Source organism: Amphiprion ocellaris, chromosome 7 (genome assembly GCF_022539595.1).
Source record: "Amphiprion ocellaris isolate individual 3 ecotype Okinawa chromosome 7, ASM2253959v1, whole genome shotgun sequence".
In the NCBI taxonomy this organism is placed as follows: domain Eukaryota; kingdom Metazoa; phylum Chordata; class Actinopteri; family Pomacentridae; genus Amphiprion; species Amphiprion ocellaris.
Window position 1 is genome coordinate 21,219,621 of NC_072772.1, and position 12,132 is coordinate 21,231,752.

A 12,132-nucleotide genomic window follows, 5' to 3' on the forward strand; every position below is an offset into this window, starting at 1 on the left:
GGACTCTCGTCTTCCTGTTCATCTTCATCTGAAGACCAGGACTCTCGTCTTCCTGTTCATCTTCATCTGAAGACCAGGATCCTGATCTTCATCTGAAGACCAGGACCTTCATCTTCACTTGAACACCAAGACTCTTGTCTTCATCTTCATCTGAACACCAGGACTCTTGTCTTCATCTGAAGACCAGGACTCTCGTCTTCATCTTCATCTGAGGACCAGGACTCTCATCTTCATCTGAAGACCAGGACCCTCGTCTTCATCTGAATACCAGGACCTTCATCTTCACTTGAACACCAAGACTCTTGTCTTCATCTTCATCTGAAGACCAGGACTCTCGTCTTCATCTGAAGACCAGGACTCTCGTCTTCATCTGAACACCAGGACCCTCGTCTTCATCTTCATCTGAATACCAGGACCTTCATCTTCACTTGAACACCAAGACTCTTGTCTTCATCTTCATCTTCATCTGAACACCAGGACTCTCGTCTTCATCTGAAGACCAGGACTCTCGTCTTCCTGTTCATCTTCATCTGAAGACCAGGATCCTCATCTTCATCTGAAGACCAGGACTCTCATCTTCATCTGAATACCAGGACCTTCATCTTCACTTGAACACCAAGACTCTTGTCTTCATCTTCATCTAAAGACCAGGACTCTCGTCTTCATCTGAACACCAGGACCCTCGTCTTCATCTGAAGACCAGGACTCTCGTCTTCATCTGAAGACCAGGACTCTCGTCTTCATCTTCATGTGAACACCAGGACTGTCATCTTCATCTGAAGACCAGGACCCTCGTCTTCATGTGAATACCAGGACCTTCATCTTCACTTGGACACCAAGACTCTCGTCTTCATCTTCATCTGAATACCAGGACCTTCTTCTTCACCTGAACACCAAGACTCTCATCTTCATGTTCATCTTCATCTGAAGACCAGGACCCTCGTCTTCATCTGAAGACCAGGACTCTCGTCTTCATCTGAAGACCAGGACTCTCGTCTTCATCTTCATGTGAACACCAGGACTCTCATCTTCATCTGAAGACCAGGACCCTCGTCTTCATGTGAATACCAGGACCTTCATCTTCACTTGGACACCAAGACTCTCGTCTTCATCTTCATCTGAATACCAGGACCTTCTTCTTCACCTGAACACCAAGACTCTCATCTTCATGTTCATCTTCATCTGAAGACCAGGACCCTCGTCTTCATCTGAATACCAGGACATCATCTTCACTTGAACACCAAGACTCTTGTCTTCATCTTCATCTGAACACCAGGACCTTCGTCTTCCTCTGAAGACCAGGACTCTCGTCTTCATCCAAAGACCAGGACCCTCGTCTTCATCTGAATACCAGGACGTTCATCTTCATTTGAACACCAAGACTCTTGTCTTCATCTTCATCTGAACACCAGGACCCTCGTCTTCATCAGAAGACCAGGACTCTTGTCTTCATCTTCATCTGAATACCAGGACCTTCATCTTCACTTGAACACCAAGACTCTTGTCTTCATCTTCATCTGAAAACCAGGACTCTCGTCTTCATCTGAAGACCAGGATTCTGGTCTTCATCTGAACACCAGGACCCTCGTCTTCATGTGAATACCAGGACCTTCATCTTAATCTGAACACCAGGACTCTCGTCTTCATCTGAAGACCAGGAATCTCGTCTTCCTGTTCATCTTCATCTGAAGACCAGGATCCTCATCTTCATCTGAAGACCAGGACTCTCATCTTCATCTGAATACCAGGACCTTCATCTTCACTTGAACACCAAGACTCTTGTCTTCATCTTCATCTGAAGACCAGGACTCTCGTCTTCATCTGAAGTCCAGGACTCTCGTCTTCATCTGAAGACCAGGACTCTCATCTTCATCTTTATCTTCATCTGAGCACCAGGACCCTCATCTTCATCTGAGCACCAGGACCCTCATCTCCATCTGAACACCAAGACTCTTGTCTTCATCTTCATCTGAACACCAGGACTCTCGTCTTCATCTGAAGACCAGGACTCTCATCTTCCTTTTCATCTTCATCTGAAGACCAGGAACCTCATCTTCATCTGAACACCAGGACCTTCATCTTCACTTGAACACCAAGATTCTTGTCTTCATCTTCATCTGAAGACCAGGATCTTCATCTTCATCTGAAGACCAGGACTCTCATCTTCATCTGAAGACCAGGACCTTCATCTTCACTTGAACACCAAGACTCTTGTCTTCATCTTCATCTAAAGACCAGGACTCTCGTCTTCATCTGAACACCAGGACCCTCGTCTTCATCTTCATCTGAATACCAGGACCTTCATCTTCACTTGAACACCAAGACTCTTGTCTTCATCTTCATCTGAAGCCCAGGACTCTCGTCTTCATCTGAAGACCAGGACTCTCGTCTTCCTGTTCATCTTCATCTGAAGACCAGGATCCTCATCTTCATCTGAAGACCAGGACTGTCATTTTCATCTGAATACCAGGACCTTCATCTTCACTTGAACACCAAGACTCTTGTCTTCATCTGAACACCAGGACTCTCGTCTTCATCTTCATCTGAAGACCAGGACTCTCATCTTCATCTGAAGACCAGGACCCTCATCTTCATCTGAATACCAGGACCTTCATCTTCACTTGAACACCAAGACTCTCGTCTTCATCTTCATCTGAACACCAGGACTCTCGTCTTCATCTTCATCTGAACACCAGGACCCTCATCTTCATGTTCATGTTCATCTGAAGACCAGGATCTTCATCTGAAGACCAGGACTCTCATCTTCATCTGAAGACCAGGACTCTCATCTTCATCTTCATCTGAAGACCAATACTCTCATCTTCATCTGAAGACCAGGACCCTTGTCTTCATCTGAATAACAGGACCTTCATCTTCACTTGAACACCAAGACTCTTGTCTTCATCTTCATCTGAAGACCAGGACTCTCGTCTTCATCTTCATCTGAAGACCAGGACTCTCATCTTCATCTGAAGACCAGGACCCTCGTCTTCATCTGAATACCAGGACCTTCATCTTCACTTGAACACCAAGACTCTTGTCTTCATCTTCATCTTCATCTGAACACCAGGACTCTCGTCTTCATCTGAAGACCAGGTCTCTCGTCTTCCTGTTCATCTGAAGACCAGGACTCTCATCTTCATCTGAAGACCAGGACTCTCATCTTCATCTGAATACCAGGACCTTCATCTTCACTTGAACACCAAGACTCTTGTCTTCATCTGAACACCAGGACTCTCGTCTTCATCTGAAGACCAGGACTCTCGTCTTCATCTGAAATCCAGGACCCTTATCTTCATGTCCATCTTCATCTGAAGACCAGGATCTTCATCTTCATCTGAAGACTAGGACTCTCATCTTCGTCTGAAGACCAGGACTCCCATCCTCATCTTCATCTGAAGACCAGGACTCTCATCTTCATCTTCATCTGAAGACAAGGACCCTCGTCTTCATCTGAATACCAGGACCTTCATCTTCACTTGAACACCAAGACTCTTGTCTTCATCTTCATCTGAACGCCAGGACCCTTGTCTTCATCTGAAGACCAGGACTCTCGTCCTCATCTTCATCTGAAGACCAGGACCTTCATCTTCACTTGAACACCAAGACTCTTGTCTTCATCTTCATCTGAACACCAGGACTCTCGTCTTCATCTGAAGACCAGGACTCTCGTCTTCCTGTTCATCTTCATCTGAAGACCAGGATCCTCATCTTCATCTGAAGACCAGGATCCTCATCTTCATCTGAAGACCAGGACTCTCATCTTCATCTGAAGACCAGGACTCTCGTCTTCATCTGAACACCAGGACCCTCGTCTTCATCTTCATCTGAATACCAGGACCTTCATCTTCACTTGAACACCAAGACTCTTGTCTTCATCTTCATCTTAACACCAGGACTCTCGTCTTCATCTTCATCTGAAGACCAGGACTCTCATCTTCATCTGAAGACCAGGACCCTCGTCTTCATCTGAATACCAGGACCTTCATCTTCACTTGAACACCAAGACTCTTGTCTTCATCTTCATCTGAACACCAGGACTCTCGTCTTCATCTGAAGACCAGGACTCTCGTCTTCATCTTCACCTGAACACCAGGACTCTCGTTTTCCTGTTCATCTTCATCTGAAGACCAGGATCCTCATGTTCATCTGAAGACCAGGACTCTCATCTTCATCTGAATACCAGGACCTTCATCTTCACTTGAACACCAAGACTCTTGTCTTCATCTTCATCTGAACACCAGGACCCTCGTCTTCATCTGAAGACCAGGAGTCTCGTCTTCATCTTCATCTGAACACCAGGACTCTCGTTTTCCTGTTCATCTTCATCTGAAGACCAGGATCCTCATGTTCATCTGAAGACCAGGACTCTCATCTTCATCTGAATACCAGGACCTTCATCTTCACTTGAACACCAAGACTCTTGTCTTCATCTTCATCTGAACACCAGGACTCTCGTCTTCATCTTCATCTGAAGACCAGGACTCTCATCTTCATCTGAAGACCAGGACCCTCGTCTTCATCTGAATACCGGGACCTTCATCTTCACTTGAACACCAAGACTCTTGTCTTCATCTTCATCTGAACACCAGGACTATCGTCTTCATCTGAAGACCAGGACTCATCTTCATCTGAACACCAGGACCCTCATCTTCATGTTCATCTTCATCTGAAGACCAGGATCTTCATCTTCATCTGAAGACCAGGACTTTCATCTGAAGACCAGGACTCTCATCTTCATCTGAAGACCAGGACTCTCATCTTCATCTTCATCTGAGGACCAGGACCCTCGTCTTCATCTGAATACCAGGACCTTCATCTTCACTTGAACACCAAGACTCTTGTCTTCATCTTCATCTGAACACCAGGACCCTCGTCTTCATCTGAAGACCAGGACTCTCGTCTTCATCTTCACCTCAACACCAGGACTCTCGTCTTCCTGTTAATCTTCATCTGAAGACCAGGATCCTCATGTTCATCTGAAGACCACGACTCTCATCTTCATCTGAATACCAGGACCTTCATCTTCACTTGAACACCAAGACTCTTGTCTTCATCTTCATCTAAAGACCAGGACTCTCGTCTTCATCTGAACACCAGGACCCTCGTCTTCATCTTCATCTAAATACCAGGACCTTCATCTTCACTTGAACACCAAGACTCTTGTCTTCATCTTCATCTGAACACCAGGACCCTCATCTTCATGTTCATCTTCATCTGAAGACCAGGATCTTCATCTTCATCTGAAGACCAGGACTCTCATCTTCATCTGAAGACCAGGATCTTCATCTTCATCTGAAGACCAGGACTCTCATCTTCATCTGAAGACCAGGACCCTCGTCTTCATCTGAATACCAGGACCTTCATCTTCACTTGAACACCAAGACTCTTGTCTTCATCTTCATCTGAAGACCAGGACTCTCGTCTTCATCTGAAGAGGACTCTCGTCTTCATCTGAACACCAGGACCCTCGTCTTCATCTTCATCTGAATACTAGGACCTTCATCTTCACTTGAACACCAAGACTCTTGTCTTCATCTTCATCTTCATCTGAAGACCAGGACTCTCGTCTTCATCTGAAGACCAGGACTCTCGTCTTCCTGTTCATCTTCATCTGAAGACCAGGACTCTCGTCTTCCTGTTCATCTTTATCTGAAGACCAGGATCCTCATCTTCATCTGAAGACCAGGACCTTCATCTTCACTTGAACACCAAGACTCTTGTCTTCATCTTCATCTTCATCTGAACACCAGGACTCTTGTCTTCATCTGAAGACCAGGACTCTCGTCTTCATCTTCATCTGAGGACCAGGACTCTCATCTTCATCTGAAGACCAGGACCCTCGTCTTCATCTGAATACCAGGACCTTCATCTTCACTTGAACACCAAGACTCTTGTCTTCATCTTCATCTGAAGACCAGGACTCTCGTCTTCATCTGAAGACCAGGACTCTCGTCTTCATCTGAACACCAGGACCCTCGTCTTCATCTTCATCTGAATACCAGGACCTTCATCTTCACTTGAACACCAAGACTCTTGTCTTCATCTTCATCTTCATCTGAAGACCAGGACTCTCGTCTTCATCTGAAGACCAGGACTCTCGTCTTCATCTGAACACCAGGACCCTCATCTTCATCTGAAGACCAGGACCTTCATCTTCACTTGAACACCAAGACTGTTGTCTTCATCTTCATCTAAAGACCAGGACTCTCGTCTTCATCTGAACACCAGGACCCTCGTCTTCATCTGAAGACCAGGACTCTCATCTTCATCTGAAGACCAGGACTCTCGTCTTCATCTTCATGTGAACACCAGGACTCTCATCTTCATCTGAAGACCAGGACCCTCGTCTTCATGTGAATACCAGGACCTTCATCTTCACTTGGACACCAAGACTCTCGTCTTCATCTTCATCTGAATACCAGGACCTTCTTCTTCACCTGAACACCAAGACTCTCATCTTCATGTTCATCTGAAGACCAGGACCCTCGTCTTCATCTGAATACCAGGACATCATCTTCACTTGAACACCAAGACTCTTGTCTTCATCTTCATCTGAACACCAGGACCTTCGTCTTCCTCTGAAGACCAGGACTCTCGTCTTCATCTGAAGACCAGGACCCTCGTCTCCATCTGAATACCAGGACCTTCATCTTCATTTGAACACCAAGACTCTTGTCTTCATCTTCATCTGAACACCAGGACCCTCATCTTCATCAGAAGACCAGGACTCTTGTCTTCATCTTCATCTGAATACCAGGACCTTCATCTTCACTTGAACACCAAGACTCTTGTCTTCATCTTCATCTGAAGACCAGGACTCTCGTCTTCATCTGAAGACCAAGACTCTCGTCTTCATCTGAAGACCAGGACTCTCATCTTCATCTGAAGACCAGGACCCTCGTCTTCATCTGAATACCAGGACCTTCATCTTCACTTGAACACCAAGACTCTTCATCTTCATCTGAACACCAGGACCCTCATCTTCATGTTCATCTTCATCTGAAGACCAGGATCTTCATCTTCATCTGAAGACCAGGACTCTCATCTTCATCTGAAGACCAGGACTCTCATCTTCATCTTCATCTGAAGACCAGGACTCTCATCTTCATCTGAAGACCAGGACCCTTGTCTTCATCTGAATACCAGGACCTTCATCTTCACTTGAACACCAAGACTCTTGTCTTCATCTTCATCTGAACACCAGGACCCTCGTCTTCATCTGAAGACCAGGACTCTCGTCTTCATCTTCACCTGAACACCAGGACTCTCGTCTTCCTGTTAATCTTCATCTGAAGACCAGGATCCTCATGTTCATCTGAAGACCAGGACTCTCATCTTCATCTGAATACCAGGACCTTCATCTTCACTTGAACACCAAGACTCTTGTCTTCATCTTCATCTGAACACCAGGACTCTCGTCTTCATCTTCATCTGAAGACCAGGACTCTCATCTTCATCTGAAGACCAGGACCCTCGTCTTCATCTGAATACCAGGACCTTCATCTTCACTTGAACACCAAGACTCTTGTCTTCATCTTCATCTTCATCTGAACACCAGGACTCTCGTCTTCATCTCAAGACCAGGACTCTCGTCTTCATCTGAAGACCAGGACTTTCATCTGAAGACCAGGACTCTCATCTTCATCTGAAGACCAGGACTCTCATCTTCATCTTCATCTTCATCTGAGGACCAGGACCCTCGTCTTCATCTGAATACCAGGACCTTCATCTTCACTTGAACACCAAGACTCTTGTCTTCATCTTCATCTGAACACCAGGACCCTCGTCTTCATCTGAAGACCAGGACTCTCGTCTTCATCTTCACCTGAACACCAGGACTCTCGTCTTCCTGTTAATCTTCATCTGAAGACCAGGATCCTCATGTTCATCTGAAGACCAGGACTCTCATCTTCATCTGAATACCAGGACCTTCATCTTCACTTGAACACCAAGACTCTTGTCTTCATCTTCATCTAAAGACCAGGACTCTCGTCTTCATCTGAACACCAGGACCCTCGTCTTCATCTTCATCTGAATACCAGGACCTTCATCTTCACTTGAACACCAAGACTCTTGTCTTCATCTTCATCTGAACACCAGGACTCTCGTCTTCATCTGAAGACCAGGACTCTCGTCTTCCTGTTCATCTTCATCTGAAGACCAGGATCCTCATCTTCATCTGAAGACCAGGACTCTCATCTTCATCTGAATACCAGGACCTTCATCTTCACTTGAACACCAAGACTCTTGTCTTCATCTTCATCTTAACACCAGGACTCTCGTCTTCATCTTCATCTGAAGACCAGGACTCTCATCTTCATCTGAAGACCAGGACCCTCGTCTTCATCTGAATACCAGGACCTTCATCTTCACTTGAACACCAAGACTCTTGTCTTCATCTTCATCTGAACACCAGGACTCTCGTCTTCATCTGAAGACCAGGACTCTCGTCTTCATCTTCACCTGAACACCAGGACTCTTGTTTTCCTGTTCATCTTCATCTGAAGACCAGGATCCTCATGTTCATCTGAAGACCAGGACTCTCATCTTCATCTGAATACCAGGACCTTCATCTTCACTTGAACACCAAGACTCTTGTCTTCATCTTCATCTGAACACCAGGACCCTCGTCTTCATCTGAAGACCAGGAGTCTCGTCTTCATCTTCATCTGAACACCAGGACTCTCTTTTTCCTGTTCATCTTCATCTGAAGACCAGGATCCTCATGTTCATCTGAAGACCAGGACTCTCATCTTCATCTGAATACCAGGACCTTCATCTTCACTTGAACACCAAGACTCTTGTCTTCATCTTCATCTGAAGACCAGGATTCTCGTCTTCATCTGAAGACCAGGACTCTCGTCTTCATCTGAACACCAGGACCCTTGTCTTCATCTTCATCTGAATACCAGGACCTTCATCTTCACTTGAACACCAAGACTCTTGTCTTCATCTTCATCTGAAGACCAGGATTCTCGTCTTCATCTGAAGACCAGGACTCTCGTCTTCATCTGAACACCAGGACTCTCGTCTTCATCTTCATCTGAATACCAGGACCTTCATCTTCACTTGAACACCAAGACTCTTGTCTTCATCTTCATCTGAAGACCAGGATTCTCGTCTTCATCTGAAGACCAGGACTCTCGTCTTCATCTGAACACCAGGACCCTCGTCTTCATCTTCATCTGAATACCAGGACCCTCAACTTCATCTTCAACTGAATACCAGGATCCTCATCTTCATCTTCAACTTCATCTGAATACCAGGACCTCATCTTCATCTGAACACCAGGACCCTCATCTTCATCTGAACACCAGGACCCTCGTCTTCATCTCACAGGCCAATAGGAGTGCAGGTTTTAGGCAGTTTTCCTTGGTAAGGGTCGATTGGTGGGCAGTCTTACCCAGGGAGAGCAAGTTTGAGGATACTTTTACCAGAAGAGGGGAGGTTTGGGGGTAGTTTTCCTTCGTAAGGGTAGTTTAGGGGGCAGTTTTACCTGGGTAGGACAGGGCCTGGATGGTGAATTAACCTCATAAATGTTGCAATTTTAATGATTTTCTCATAAATATGACTTCTTCCTGCAGTTTCAGGGCTCTCAGGGTGAATCTCTGCCTGATGAATGTTACAATTCTGATGTTTTTCCTCTAAACTTGATGTCTTCCTGCAGGTTTTGGTTTAATTTCTCATATTTTCCTCTAAATTTAACTTCTTTCTGCAGGTTTCAGGGCTCTCAGGATGAATCTCTGCCTGATAAATGTTATAATTCTGATATTTTATAAATTTAGCTTTTTTCTGCAAGTTTCAGGATGAATCTCTACCTGATAAATGTTGTTATTTTGATGTTTTTCCTCTAAATTTAACGTCTTTCTGCAGGTTTCAGGGCTGTCTGAAAGAATCTCTACGTGATAAATATTATAATTTTGATGTTTTCTTTTAAATTTAGCATCTTCCTGCATATTTCAGGGCTCTCGGGATGAATCTCTACCTGATAAATGTTATAATTCTGATATTTTTCAGATAAATTTAATATCTTCCTGCAGGTTTTGGTGTAATTTGTCAGGTTTTCCTCTAAATTTAGCATCTTCCTGCAGGTTTCAGGATGAATCTCTACATGATAAATGTTATAATTCTGATGTTTTTCCTCTAAACTTGATTTCTTCCTGCAGGTTTTGGTGTAATTTCTCAATTTTTCCTCGAAATTTAGCATCTTTCTGCATTTTTCAGGGCTCTCAGGATAAATCTCTACCTTATAAAAGTTGTTATTTTGATGTTTTTACTCTAAACTTGATGTCTTCCTGCAGGTTTTGGTGTAATTTCTCAGTTTTTCATCGAAATTTAGCATCTTCCTGCAGGTTTCAGGGCTCTCGGGATGAATCTCTACCTGATAAATGTCATAATTGTGATGTTTTTCCTCTAAATTTAGCATCTTTCAGCAGGTGTCAGGGCTCTCAGGATGAATCTCTACCTGATAAAAGTTGTTATTTTGATGTTTTTCCTCTAAATTTAGCATCTTCCTGCAGGTTTTGGTGTAATTTCTCTGTTTTTCCTCTAAATTTAGCATCTTTCTGCAGCTTTCAGGGCTCTCAGGATGAATCTCTACCTAATAAAAGTTGTTATTTTGATGTTTTTACTCTAAACTTGATGTCTTCCTGCAGGTTTTGGTGTAATTTCTCAATTTTTCATCTACATTTAGCATCTTCCTGCAGTTTTCAGGGCTCTCAGGATGAATCTCTACCTGATAAAAGTTGTTATTTTGATGTTTTTCCTGTAAATTTAGCATCTTCCTGCAGGTTTCAGGATGAATCTCTACCTGATAAATGTCATAATTCTGATGTTTTCCTCTAAATTTAACGTCTTTCTGCAGGTTTCAGGATGAATCTCTACCTGATAAATGTTGTTATTTTCATGTTTTTCTTCTAAATTTAGCATCTTCCTGCAGGTTTTGGTGTAATTTCTCTGTTTTTCCTCTAAATTTAGCATCTTTCTGCAGGTTTCAGGGCTCTCAGGTTGAATCTCTACCTGATAAATGTTATAATTCTGATATTTTTCTCATAAATTTAACATCTTTCTGCAGGTTTCCAGTTTCTCAGGGTGAATCTACCTGATAAATGTTATAATGTTGATGTTTTTCCTCTAAATTTAACGTTTTCCAACAGCTTTCGGGCCACTTGGGATTAATCTCTACCTGATAAATGTCATAATTCTGATGATTTTCCTCTAAATTTAGCATCTTCCTGCAGGTTTTGGTGTAATTTCTCAGTTTTTCCTCTAAATTTATCATCTTTCTGCAGGTTTCAGGGCTCTCAGGATTAATCTCTGCCCGATAAATGTTATAATTCTGATGTTTTTCCTCTAAATTTAGGATCTTCCTGCAGGTTTTGGTGTAATTTCTCAATTTTTCCTCTAAATTTAGCATCTTCCTGCAGGTTTTAGGGCTCTCAGGATGAATCTCTGCCTGATAAACATTGTTATTTTGATGTGTTTCCTCTAAACTTGATGTCTTCCTGCAGGTTTTGGTGTAATTTCTCAATTTTTCCTCTATATTTAGCATCTTCCTGCAGGTTTCAGGGATCTAAGGGTGAATTTCTGCCCGATAAATGTTATAATTCTGATGTTTTTCTTATAAATTTAGCATCTTTCTGCAGGTTTCAGGGATTTAAGGGTGAATTTCTGCCCGATAAATGTCATAATTCTGATGTTTTTCTTATAAATTTAGCATCTTTCTGCAGGTTTCAGGGCTCTCGGGATGAATCTGCCAGATAAATGTCATAATTCTGATGTTTTTCCTCTAAATTTAACGTTTTCCTGCAGCTTTCAGGGCTCTCTGGATGAATCTGTGCCTGATAAAAGTTGTTATTTTGATGTTTTTCCTCTAAACTTGATGTCTTCCTGCAGGTTTTGGTGTAATTTCTCAATTTTTCCTCCAAATTTAGCATCTTTCTGCAGGTTTCAGGGTGAATCTCTACCTGATAAATGTCATAATTCTGATGTTTTCCTCTAAATTTAGCATCTTTCTGCAGGTGTCAGGGCTCTCGGGGTGAATCTCTACCTGATAAAAGTTGTTATTTTGATGTTTTTCCTCTAAATTTAGCATCTTCCTGCAGGTTTTGGTGTAATTTCTCAATTTTT